This window comes from Stigmatopora nigra, chromosome 20 (assembly GCF_051989575.1).
Source record: "Stigmatopora nigra isolate UIUO_SnigA chromosome 20, RoL_Snig_1.1, whole genome shotgun sequence".
NCBI lineage: Eukaryota > Metazoa > Chordata > Actinopteri > Syngnathiformes > Syngnathidae > Stigmatopora > Stigmatopora nigra.
The window spans coordinates 6,476,354-6,486,562 of NC_135527.1; the positions used below are offsets into that span (position 1 = coordinate 6,476,354).

The window sequence follows — 10,209 nt, forward strand, 5'->3', positions numbered from 1 at the left end:
AGTACTTTAGAATGGATCTTCGGTAAGTATTCAACCAGAGTTGAACTCAGACTGAGGTGAGTGGAATTATCTAATTACTAAAACTGCTAAATTAGATGTATTAATTAATGTTCTCTTGTTTTATCATTTTATTCACAGGCCGTTGCCGATTTAACGTTCCTGTAGGAAGATGGCTGATTTCTACATGGCAACCGTGACTATCAAAGTTATTCATTTTTCATGAATATGATTAAACTTTCTTTGTCGTCAATGTGTGAAATAAAATCAAAACAAAAAAACACATTTTGCGTCTAAATAATTTGACAAGCAATGAACCGTTAATCGTTGATTTATTTGGAAGTGAAATCGGGAAAACAAAGTACAAGCAGGAACTATTTACATTTGTTATTGGCGCTTTGTTTGTACGTAATATAGCGGTTGCGCATGCGCGTTATTCTGGGCTCTCCTCTGATGATGTCAGAGGGAAATTTACGTTGCCACTGACAACAGCGACCCGGAAGTGGAACTGGAAGCGGAACAAGGAAGCTAGAGACGAATTTGTTTGTCGTGCTTTCTTTTGTTTGTTTACTGTTTTTAGACGTTTTATAGCACGATCTAAATGGGGAATTTACAGTAAAGACAACCGAGTCACGTTTGATAGATTACACGAACAGAAGTCTGCAAGAAAAGAGTTTTTTGGAGGTTTTTCGGCTGATTTTTTTGCACTCGCTGCAGGCTGCACAACGAAAGTCACGAATAAGGTAAGAAATGTTGCAATTTTCTACTCCAAGCGTCTCTTGATGACTATCTCTATTAGTAAAACGTGCACTTCTTTTCTGTTTAGCTTGATCCTCATAAGCCAGATCAGATCAAAATATTTTGTCAACCTCCACAATTTAATGAACCATTTCCCCAATTAATTACAACATGGCTCAGATATTGGACCTTTCTTTTTGAAGAAATAATTTGTAAATGTTCATGATTTTAAAAGATCTAGCATGAGGACAAGCCTGACTGAAAATAATGCATTGAACAATGTTGACATTTGATGAAATTGTCAGATTTACTATTTTTAACAATAATTGTTTTGTGGGTGGGATGTGTGCAGATTTCATGAGCATGCGCAGTGGGGCAGAGGGCGTGTTTTGACACTTGGAGGAGTGTCGTTTTGTGGGTGGGATGTGTTCAGATTTTATGGGCATGCGCAGTGGGGCCGGGGGCGTGTTTTGACACTTGGAGGAGTGTCGTTTTGTGGGTGGGATGTGTGCAGATTTCATGGGCATGCGCAGTGGGGCCGAGGGCGTGTTTTGACACTTGGAGGGGAGTGTTGTTTTGTAGGTGGGATGTGTTCAGATTTTATGGGCATGCGCAGTTGGGTCGAGGGCGCGTTTTGGGGTGGCCCGCTGGGTGCGTCTGGCTAAACTCCACCCACCGACTCTTGGAAGGCTTGGGAGGCAAGGGGATTGCCAGGGTTTGAGTCGACGTTTTGCCTCATTTCATGCCGAAGGGGCGTGACCAACAAAAAAGTGCATGAAATGAAGCCAAACTGCTCGGATCAGAGTCCAAATGTCTTCCCAATACTCTTGGTAGTCACTTGCCATGCATTCCAAGCCTGAAAATAGGAAAATTTAAACTGACAATATGATGATGATCTTCCTTAGCTCCACCCACTGGGTAACATTCTCCTCTTTTCTTGCCCTTCAAAGGTTAAATAAGTGATTGGGATGTACAATGATGTGCCAAGTTGATCGATATGTGTCCAAATTGCCCATATTGACCCTTTTCTATACTTTTTCCTATTGTTGTTAATATTTTGTGAGATTTTAGTGTTTTGTTCATAGTCAGTTGACTTGAGTAGACAGATTTCATTGATTATGACTAAGTGGAGTGGTTACCTCCTTCGACCTTTGGCCCCCAAAACCCCTAATAGTACCTAATATGCATCCAAAATTTTAGATGCATCATACCAATTGTGTATTTTGCTCTATTGTGGTCAGTAGATCATCTTCAGGAATGGGTAGTAGAGCCCCCAAGTTACCTGACTGTCCCCCCCAACCCAGGCAGGGTACCTAATGAAATGTCCTAGCTGGTCAAAATATTAGGTACACCCTCGACCCACTTTTTGTGGTCATACTGTATCATAGCAGAATGTCAGACCTCATTAGTCGCTGAAGTCGGCCCCCCACCACCCCTGACTGTACCTAATGAAGTGTCACAAATGGCTAAAATATTAGGTACACCCCCAAGATATAGTTTATGTGGTCATAATCTCTTATAGTAAGTAGCTAGACAAATGTCATTGTGTAGGAGAACCCCCTGAAGCCCCCAATTGACCTCCAGCTGTTCCTAATGAAATGGCCGCAAAGGGCCAAATATTCGGTACACCCTCTCGACCTAGTTTAGGTGGTCATAGTGCATCATAGCAGTATAGCAGACCTCACATGTAGCTGAAGTCAGCCCCTCACCACCTCTAAGTGTACCCAATGAAGTGTCCCAAAAGGTCAAAACATTGTGTACGCCCTCAAGCTATAGTTTATTTGGTCATAGTCTCTCTTAGTAGCTAGACAAATGTCATTGTGTAGCAGAATAACCCCCATTGACCCCCGGATTTTTCTAATATAATGGCCGTTGTGTTTAAAACATCCAATATGAGTCCAAGTGCATTAGTGCTAACAAAAAAAATGTCTTTTTGTTTACAGGAGCGGAGGCCCGGAAGATGGAGTTGCTTCCACGGCCATTAACCTGCGTGACACAAGTGCAGACAAGGGTAGGAAATGCTTCATTCTATGTATATTTGTATTGAACAATTTTTTTGGATGATTAATTCATCATGCGAGTAATTGAATAGCTTGAATTAGAATGACATTTCTTTGACCACCTGTGTAAAGCAAGAACTTCTTTTGTAGAGCTAAAAATAATAATGTATGTTTAGCGTATACATGTAATTGTAGGTCTTACAGTTCAAGATGCTAATGCTATTTTCAGGCATCATCGCATGTAAGGTTACATATAAATATCGCTAGGCTAATTATATGACTGTAATGTCATATAAATGCTAGAATCGTCACTGACTGCTCTCGTTAAGTGCATAAGAGTTCAAGATGCTAATGGTATTTTTGCTCTAGTATCATCTCATGTATAGTTACATGTAAATATAGGTAGGTTTATTATTTGTTCATGATGCTAATGCTATTTTTGCGCTCGCATCATCTTATTTAAGGTTACTTATCATTATCAGTAGACTAATTATGTGTCTCTATTGTGGTATGAATGCCGGAATAGTCACTGACTGCTCTCGTTCTCGTCTTCTTGACAGTATCGGGGACGTTTTGGACGTGCACGGCACCTACGGATGGGCCCGCGCTGCAGCCGATGGCTTTTGGACACTGGCGCGACCTGGCTGGGTATGTGACGTCTCCCGTTTCAGCTTCTGCCGTGGCATCTGATGCTGTCAGAATGTCAAAAAAGCCATTTTTTGCTAACAATACATTGTTGAAATGGAATCAGTCTTTGTCTTTTATTGCTAAATGCATCCCTACTAAGTCAAAAATAGGGTTTTTCCTTCAAAAAGTGTCTTTTTGGGGCCTAAAACGGTCACTGAAAAGAGCTCTCTGGAAAAGCGGCCTTAGAAAAGCAGAAAATCTTCCTGGCGACGAGACGTGTCACGACTCGGCCAACCAATCAGAGGCCTTAAAAATTGGATTCAGCCACCTCCCCTCTATTCAAATCTATGCAAATTTGGATTTAGCCCCGCCCTGGCCTCGCCCACCGGGACAGCCAATCACAGCCCGGCATTTGGCCAGAAACGCCCCCTTTTCCCAAAAAACGGCGTTTTTTGGACCGAAACCCCGCCTCCCGCTACAAAGCCAGCCCCCCTGGAATAAAGCCCACCCATTCCGAAAGAACCAATCAGATGGCAGTATTCACCTCCCCACTTCCTGATTCTAAACCAATCAGTGAATAGACGCCCCTTCCCAGAGAACCAATCAGGTAGCAGTATTCGCCTTTCACTTCCTGATTCTACACCAATCAGTGAATGGACAACCCCCTCCCACAGAACCAATCAATTGGCAGCATAAAATATTCACTTCCTTATTTTAAACCAATCAGTGAACTTAATTTAATTTGTTCACCAATACCTGGCTAGTCATTTGCATAGCCACACCTTCCAAAATAAAAATAAAAAAATAAAAAATAAAATAAAATCAGTAAAATATTAATAATAATAATAAAAAGTTAGGAGAAATAAGTTTGTTTTTTGTTCAACTTTATTTATTTTTCTTTCAGAGTAAAAGTCCAAAGGATGATGTCTTGAAGTACTCCTTTCAACCAGTAGTAGGAGTCGGACTGCAACAGAGTGTGGAGACCTGAAGACAAAAATAAGTAAGTTAAGTACAAGTCGAGTGCAAACCAAGTAAGTCAAGTGCAACACGAGTGCAGACAAGTAAGTTAAGTGCAAGTTGAGTGCAGTAAAGTAAGTAAAATAGTGCAGACAAGCAAGTAAAATAGTGCAGTAGGGTAAGAAGTGTAGTAGAGCAAGTAAAAAGGGCAGACGAGCAAGTTAAGTGCATTCAAAGAAATGTGCAAATGGCAATAACACTTACCTTAAAATGATGCGATGTCACTTGTACTTGACTTGGGGCAGGAAGGCAGCAACTGTGGAAGAAGTGGACTTCAGCTGTGGAAGAACTTCATTTGATGAGATGTCACATGTTCTTGAGCTGGAGGGCAGCATCTGGACTTTAATTGGACGACTGTGGAAGAACTACATTGCAATCTAGACAATTGTCACGAAAGAGTTCACACGGAGGCAAAACATTGTCCTTTTATTTTATTTCTGGAATACAGCATTGAAGATAATCAGCTCGTTGTCTCACAGGTGCAGGCACTTGTTGGGGCGGGGTCAAGGTAGGTCTCCAAAATGGCGACTTCACCGGAATGAGTCTGCAAACAAGAAAGTGGGTGAGCATTTAATTCAGTTGTGTTTACCGTCTAAAATTGGTGTACATTTACTCACCTTTGCAGTACAATCAAGCTTTAAAAAATCTCCTTCAGTCATCTTGAGCTGCAGCGCCCTCCGGTGGACACGGGGAAATTAGTCAGCAGTTCAGAAGTGTGGCGTAATAACGTCAAAGTTGGACAGTGTTCACGTCCACCATTTTGTGTTGCAGTGTGCACTAACCTACTGGAAGACGTCGTGGATGAAATCCGACTGCAAGAATCAAAGATAGAAGTCAAAATTGGACATGGTAAGTTATCTCAGGCGTTCTTACCTCAAACTTTGTTACTCTACATTCAGCTTCTGGAACAGATTAACAGACAGTTAGATAAGCACGTCGACCAATTGTTTGCTCGTTTCACCTGTGCTTACCTGCAGGGTCGGACATCTTGGGAGTGGCCTGCAAAAGAAAAGGAGAAAGAGTCAAACAGTATGGTTAACAGCCATTGTTCATGCAAAGTGGACCATTTGGCAGAATACTTACCGACTGCAGCCTGTGAAGGAAGAAACAAGATCCATTAAGTATTTTTGACCTTGATTTGGAATATTTAAAGTACTTACCAACTGCAGCCTGTGGGAAGAAAGTAGACCATTAAGTATTTTCGAGGTTGATTTGCAATATTTAAAGTACTTACTTGCTTGTTTTTCCACATTTGTGAGCTGTTGAAACAAGAGAAATGTACATTAGTCTCAAATAAAAAGTGAAAAGACTTGGGAATACTTACTTCGGCTTTCCAGTGTGGAGCGACGTGCAGCATTCATTAAATGAAAAAGACCGCCTGCAAAAATGCTTCCTGTTTAAATAGTTTTTCGGAAGTGACGTAATTGCGCAAAAAAATAAAAGTTTAAAAAATATTTTGAATGTGTCCTTCAAATTGAAAAGCGAACCGCCGGGACTCGTACCCGGGTCTCCCAAGCCAAAGTCTTATGCTCTACTCATGAGACTAATGAGCAGATGACGTAAAACAATCTCATAGTGTATATGTCCTATTCTTAGTCACTCACATTCGGTAGACTGTCAAAAAAAAGGGTAAATATGACTTCCAATTTTTTAATTGTCAAAGCTTTGGTGGTCTAATGGTTAAAGACACTGACTGCGAATACTTTAGACTCGGGTTCGATCCTCACTCTTGCCTTTACCACTCTAGCATTTAATTCGTGAATGCAGCTGAGAGTGGGAATCGAACCCGGGTCGCCTGCATCGCAGGCAATGACTTATGCCATTCGCCACCTTGGCTGGATTTCCGCCGAAATTTCTCCCGTAGAAGTCCTAAATAATACCCAAAACACTTAGCGCAATTCGATGCAAGCGAAGTCTATGAATGTATACTACAGTGATGCACCGGTAACAAGGAGTTGGTTGGAAAAGAAATTGCAGAGTGTAATGCATAAAACTGCCACGAGATGTCAGCAAAACACCACATGTCCATTCAGGCACACTCATGGGACCAAATGTGAGAGGAGTCCAGGTATGTACTACATTGGTGTATACTAGGAAACAGCATACTTAGTTGGTTGGAAAAGTAATTGCAAAGTGCAGTGCCTGAAAACCACCACAAGAAGGCAGAAAGTTAGAACCTGTCAATTCAGGCACATTCAGGACAACATGTGAGTCCAGGTATTCTACATAAGTACGTAGTTGGTTGGAAAAGCCATTGCAAAGTGCAATGCCCAAAAACCGCCACAGGAAGGCATCAGGTGTAACATGCCTTGTCGAGAATAACATAACATGTATTCATACATGCATACAGTCACAACACAAAATCAAGGGATTAGGAAATGTTATGGTTTGTTACTTTATTGGAGAGGGCTCAAGATGAATATTGCACATCATGTATGAGGAAGATGAAGCTGACGCTGGGGAGCACATTGAAAATAAAGTTCGACCAAATACACAAGTGCCTTGTCTGCTTTTGTCATGAAATAAACACAAAACAAAGTTGGTGGTCATAGGATGGCAAGTGGAAGTCAGCCTTCTGCCTGCAGGAACAAGTCCAGTCTGCACCAAGAAGGGAACAAGCATTAAAGCTGCACCTGGCTGTGAATAAATGGATAAAAGAACAATGATATGAGAACGCAGTTGACGCATTAACAATGACGATAATATGAGGCGGATGAGTCCACTCACCTCATCTGGCCATGATTCTGACACGCTCAACAGTCGTACCTTCGTATCTTGTTTCTATTGATCGCATAGTACGCTTAAAAAGACAACAGTTATCTAAAATTATGCTCAGGAGACGAATTGTTTTGATCGGCTGCTGGTTTCCTCGACTTCCGCATCGGAGGCTCTTCTTCTTTACATATGAGCGCTTTGCAAACAGGCGTTGGGACTACGATGCCCTCGTGTGGACCGGAGATGTAATGACGGCAATGTTTCTCATAAACGACCATGAAGCGACTTTCTGTTTTAGGATGTTTTTTAAACAGGACAATGCACCTCTATCGGTGTCAAAGTGGAGGCCCGGGGGCCAAATCTGGCCCGCCGCATCATTTTGTGCGGTCCGAGAAAGTAAACCATGAGGATATTTAAAAAGGCACAAGTACCGCTATTGGTGTCAAAGTGGGGGCCCGGGGGCCAAATCTGGCCCGCCGCATCATTTTGTGCGGTCCGAGAAAGTAAACCATGAGGATATTTTAAAAGGCACAAGTACCGCTATTGGTGTCAAAGTGGAGGCCCAGGGGCCAAATCTGGCCCGCCGCATCATTTTGTGCGGTCCAAGAAAGATGTTTTTTTTAAACAGCACAATGCACCTCTATTGGTGTCAAAGTGGAGGTCCGGGGGCCAAATGTGGCCCGCCGCATCATTTTGTGCGGTCCGAGAAAGTTAAAGGTCAGGATATTTTAAATGGCACAATGCACCTCTATTGGTGTCAAAGTGGAGGTCCGGGGGCCAAATGTGGCCCGCCGCATCATTTTGTGCGGTCCGAGAAAGTTAACCGTCAGGATAATTTAAAAGGCACAATGCACCTCTATTGGTGTCAAAGTGGAGGTCCGGGGGCCAAATGTGGCCCGCCGCATCATTTTGTGCGGTCCGAGAAAGATGTTTTTTTAAAACAGCACAATGCACCTCTATTGGTGTCAAAGTGGAGGCCCGGGGGACAAATTTGGCCCGCCGCATCATTTTGTGCGGTCCGAGAAAGATGTTTTTTTAAACAGCACAATGCACCTCTATTGGTGTCAAAATGGAGGCCCACTGCATCATTTTGTGCGGCGGGCCACATTTGGCCCCCGGGCCTCCACTTTGACACCAATAGAGGTGCATTGTGCCTTTTAAAATATCCTGACGGTTAAGTTTCTCGGACCGCACAAAATGATGCGGCGGGCCACATTTGGCCCCCGGACCTCCACTTTGACACCAATTGAGGTGCATTGTGCCTTTTAAATTATCCTGATGGTTAACTTTCTCGGACCGCACAAAATGATGCGGCGGGCCACATTTGGCCCCCGGACCTCCACTTTGACACCAATAGTGGTACTTGTGCCTTTTAAAATATCCTGACGGTTAACTTTCTCGGACCGCACAAAATGATGAGGCGGGCCACATTTGGCCCCCGGACCTCCACTTTGACACCGATAGAGGTGCATTGTGCTGTTTAAAAAACATCCTAAGACAGAAAGTCGATTCATTCATGGTCGTTTATGAGAACCAGTGCCGTCATTACATCTCCGGTCCACACGAGGGCAGCGTAGTCGCAACGGTTGTTTGCTAAGCGCTCTTATTGAAAGAAGAAGAGCCTCCAATGCGGAAGTCGTGGTAACCAGCAGCCGTTCAAAACAATTCGTCTCCTGGGCATAATTTTATGTAAATGTAGTCTTTTTAAGCGTACTATGCGGTCAATAGAAACAAGATACGAAGGTGCGACTGTTAAGCGTGTCAGAATCATGGCCAGATGAGGTGAGTGGACTCATCCGCTTCATATTAGCGTCACTGTTAATGCGTCAACTGTTCGTTCGGTCGATCGAACGCGTTCTCATGTCATTGTACTTTTATCCATTTATTCACAGCCAGGTGCAGCTTTAATGCTTGTTCCTCTCTTGGTGCAGACTGGACTTGTTCCTGCAGGCAGACGGCTGATTTCCACTTGCCATGTTATGACCACCAACTTTATTTTGTGTTTATTTCATGACAAAAGCAGACAGACAAGGCACTTGTGTATTTGGTCGAACTTTATTTTCAATGTGCTCCCCAGCATCAGCCTCATCTTGCTTATATAAATGATGTGCAATATTCATCTTGAGCCCTCTCCAATAAAGTATCAAACCATAACAATTCTTAATTCCTTGAATTTGTGTTGTGACTGTATGCATGTATGCAGACATGCTATTTTATTCTCCACAAGACATGTTAAACCTAATGCCCTCCTGTGGCGGTTTTTGGGCATTGCACTTGGCAATGTCTTTTCCAACCAACTACGTACTTATGTAAAATACCTGGACTCACATATTGTCCTGAATGTGCCTGAATAGACATGTTCTAACTTTCTGCCATCTTGTGGCGGTTTTCGGGCATTGCAATTTGCAATGACTTTTCCAACCAACCAAGTATGCTGTTTCTTAGTATACATTAATGTAGTATACTTGGACTCCTCTCACATATTGTCCCATGAGTGTGCCTGACTGGACATGTCTTGTTCGGCTGCCATCTTGTGACACTTTTAAGCATTACACTCTGCAATTTCTTTTCCAACCAACTCCTTGTTACCAGTGCATCACTGTAGTATACATTCATAGACTTCGCTTGCATCGAATTGCGCTAAGTGTTTTGGGTATTATTTAGGACTTCTACGGGAGAAATTTCGTCGGAAATCCAGCCAAGGTGGCGAATGGCATAAGTCATTGCCTGCGATGCAGGCGACCCGGGTTCGATTCCCACTCTCAGCTGCATTTACGGATTAAATGCTGGAGTGGCAAAGGCAAGAGAGAGGATCGAACCCGAGACCAAAGTATTCGCAGTCAGTGTCTTTAACCATTAGACCACCAACGCTTTGCAAATTCAAAAATTGGAAGTCATATTTACCCTTTTTTTTGACAGTCTACCGAATGTGAGTGACTAAGAATGGGACATATACACTATGAGAATATCCTACGTCATCTGCTCATTAGTCTCATGAGTAGAGCATAAGACTTTGGATTGGGAGACCCGGGTACGAGTCCCGGCCGTTCGCTTTTCAATTTGAAGGACAACATGCACATTATTTTTTAAACTTTTAGTTTTTTAGCGCAATTAC

General features: G+C 42.8%; 3 long non-coding RNA genes across 6 annotated transcripts in view; 1 reads left to right on the forward strand and 2 right to left on the reverse strand.

Annotated features, from left to right (window-relative positions):
- Window positions 1–494: 494 nt before the first annotated feature.
- LOC144213763 (uncharacterized) overlaps window positions 495–10,209 on the forward strand; it is a 42,462-nt gene continuing 32,747 nt past the window's right edge. The window contains exons 1-8 of one of the 4 annotated variants that reach the window (XR_013330109.1): window positions 495–740; window positions 2,679–2,746; window positions 3,296–3,383; window positions 4,267–4,362; window positions 4,625–4,789; window positions 4,859–4,937; window positions 5,151–5,228; window positions 5,357–5,689. This is a non-coding gene — a long non-coding RNA (uncharacterized LOC144213763). Of the gene's footprint in view, window positions 741–2,678; window positions 2,747–3,295; window positions 3,384–4,266; window positions 4,363–4,624; window positions 4,790–4,858; window positions 5,229–5,356; window positions 5,690–10,209 lie in introns of those variants that run through there. The other 3 variants (XR_013330108.1, XR_013330107.1, XR_013330106.1) reach the window with 3 other exon arrangements.
- LOC144213767 (uncharacterized) overlaps window positions 4,796–10,209 on the reverse strand; it is a 37,846-nt gene continuing 32,432 nt past the window's right edge. Inside the window, exons 2-4 of the long non-coding RNA XR_013330113.1 lie at window positions 5,253–5,281; window positions 4,997–5,191; window positions 4,796–4,923 (exon numbers count right to left, since the gene is read on the reverse strand). This is a non-coding gene — a long non-coding RNA (uncharacterized LOC144213767). The remainder of the gene's footprint in view (window positions 4,924–4,996; window positions 5,192–5,252; window positions 5,282–10,209) is intronic.
- On the reverse strand, window positions 6,761–7,253 carry LOC144213864 (uncharacterized). The gene is made up of 2 exons (XR_013330147.1): window positions 7,107–7,253; window positions 6,761–7,016 (listed from the first exon to the last, which is right to left on the reverse strand). It is a non-coding gene; the product is annotated as an uncharacterized LOC144213864 (long non-coding RNA).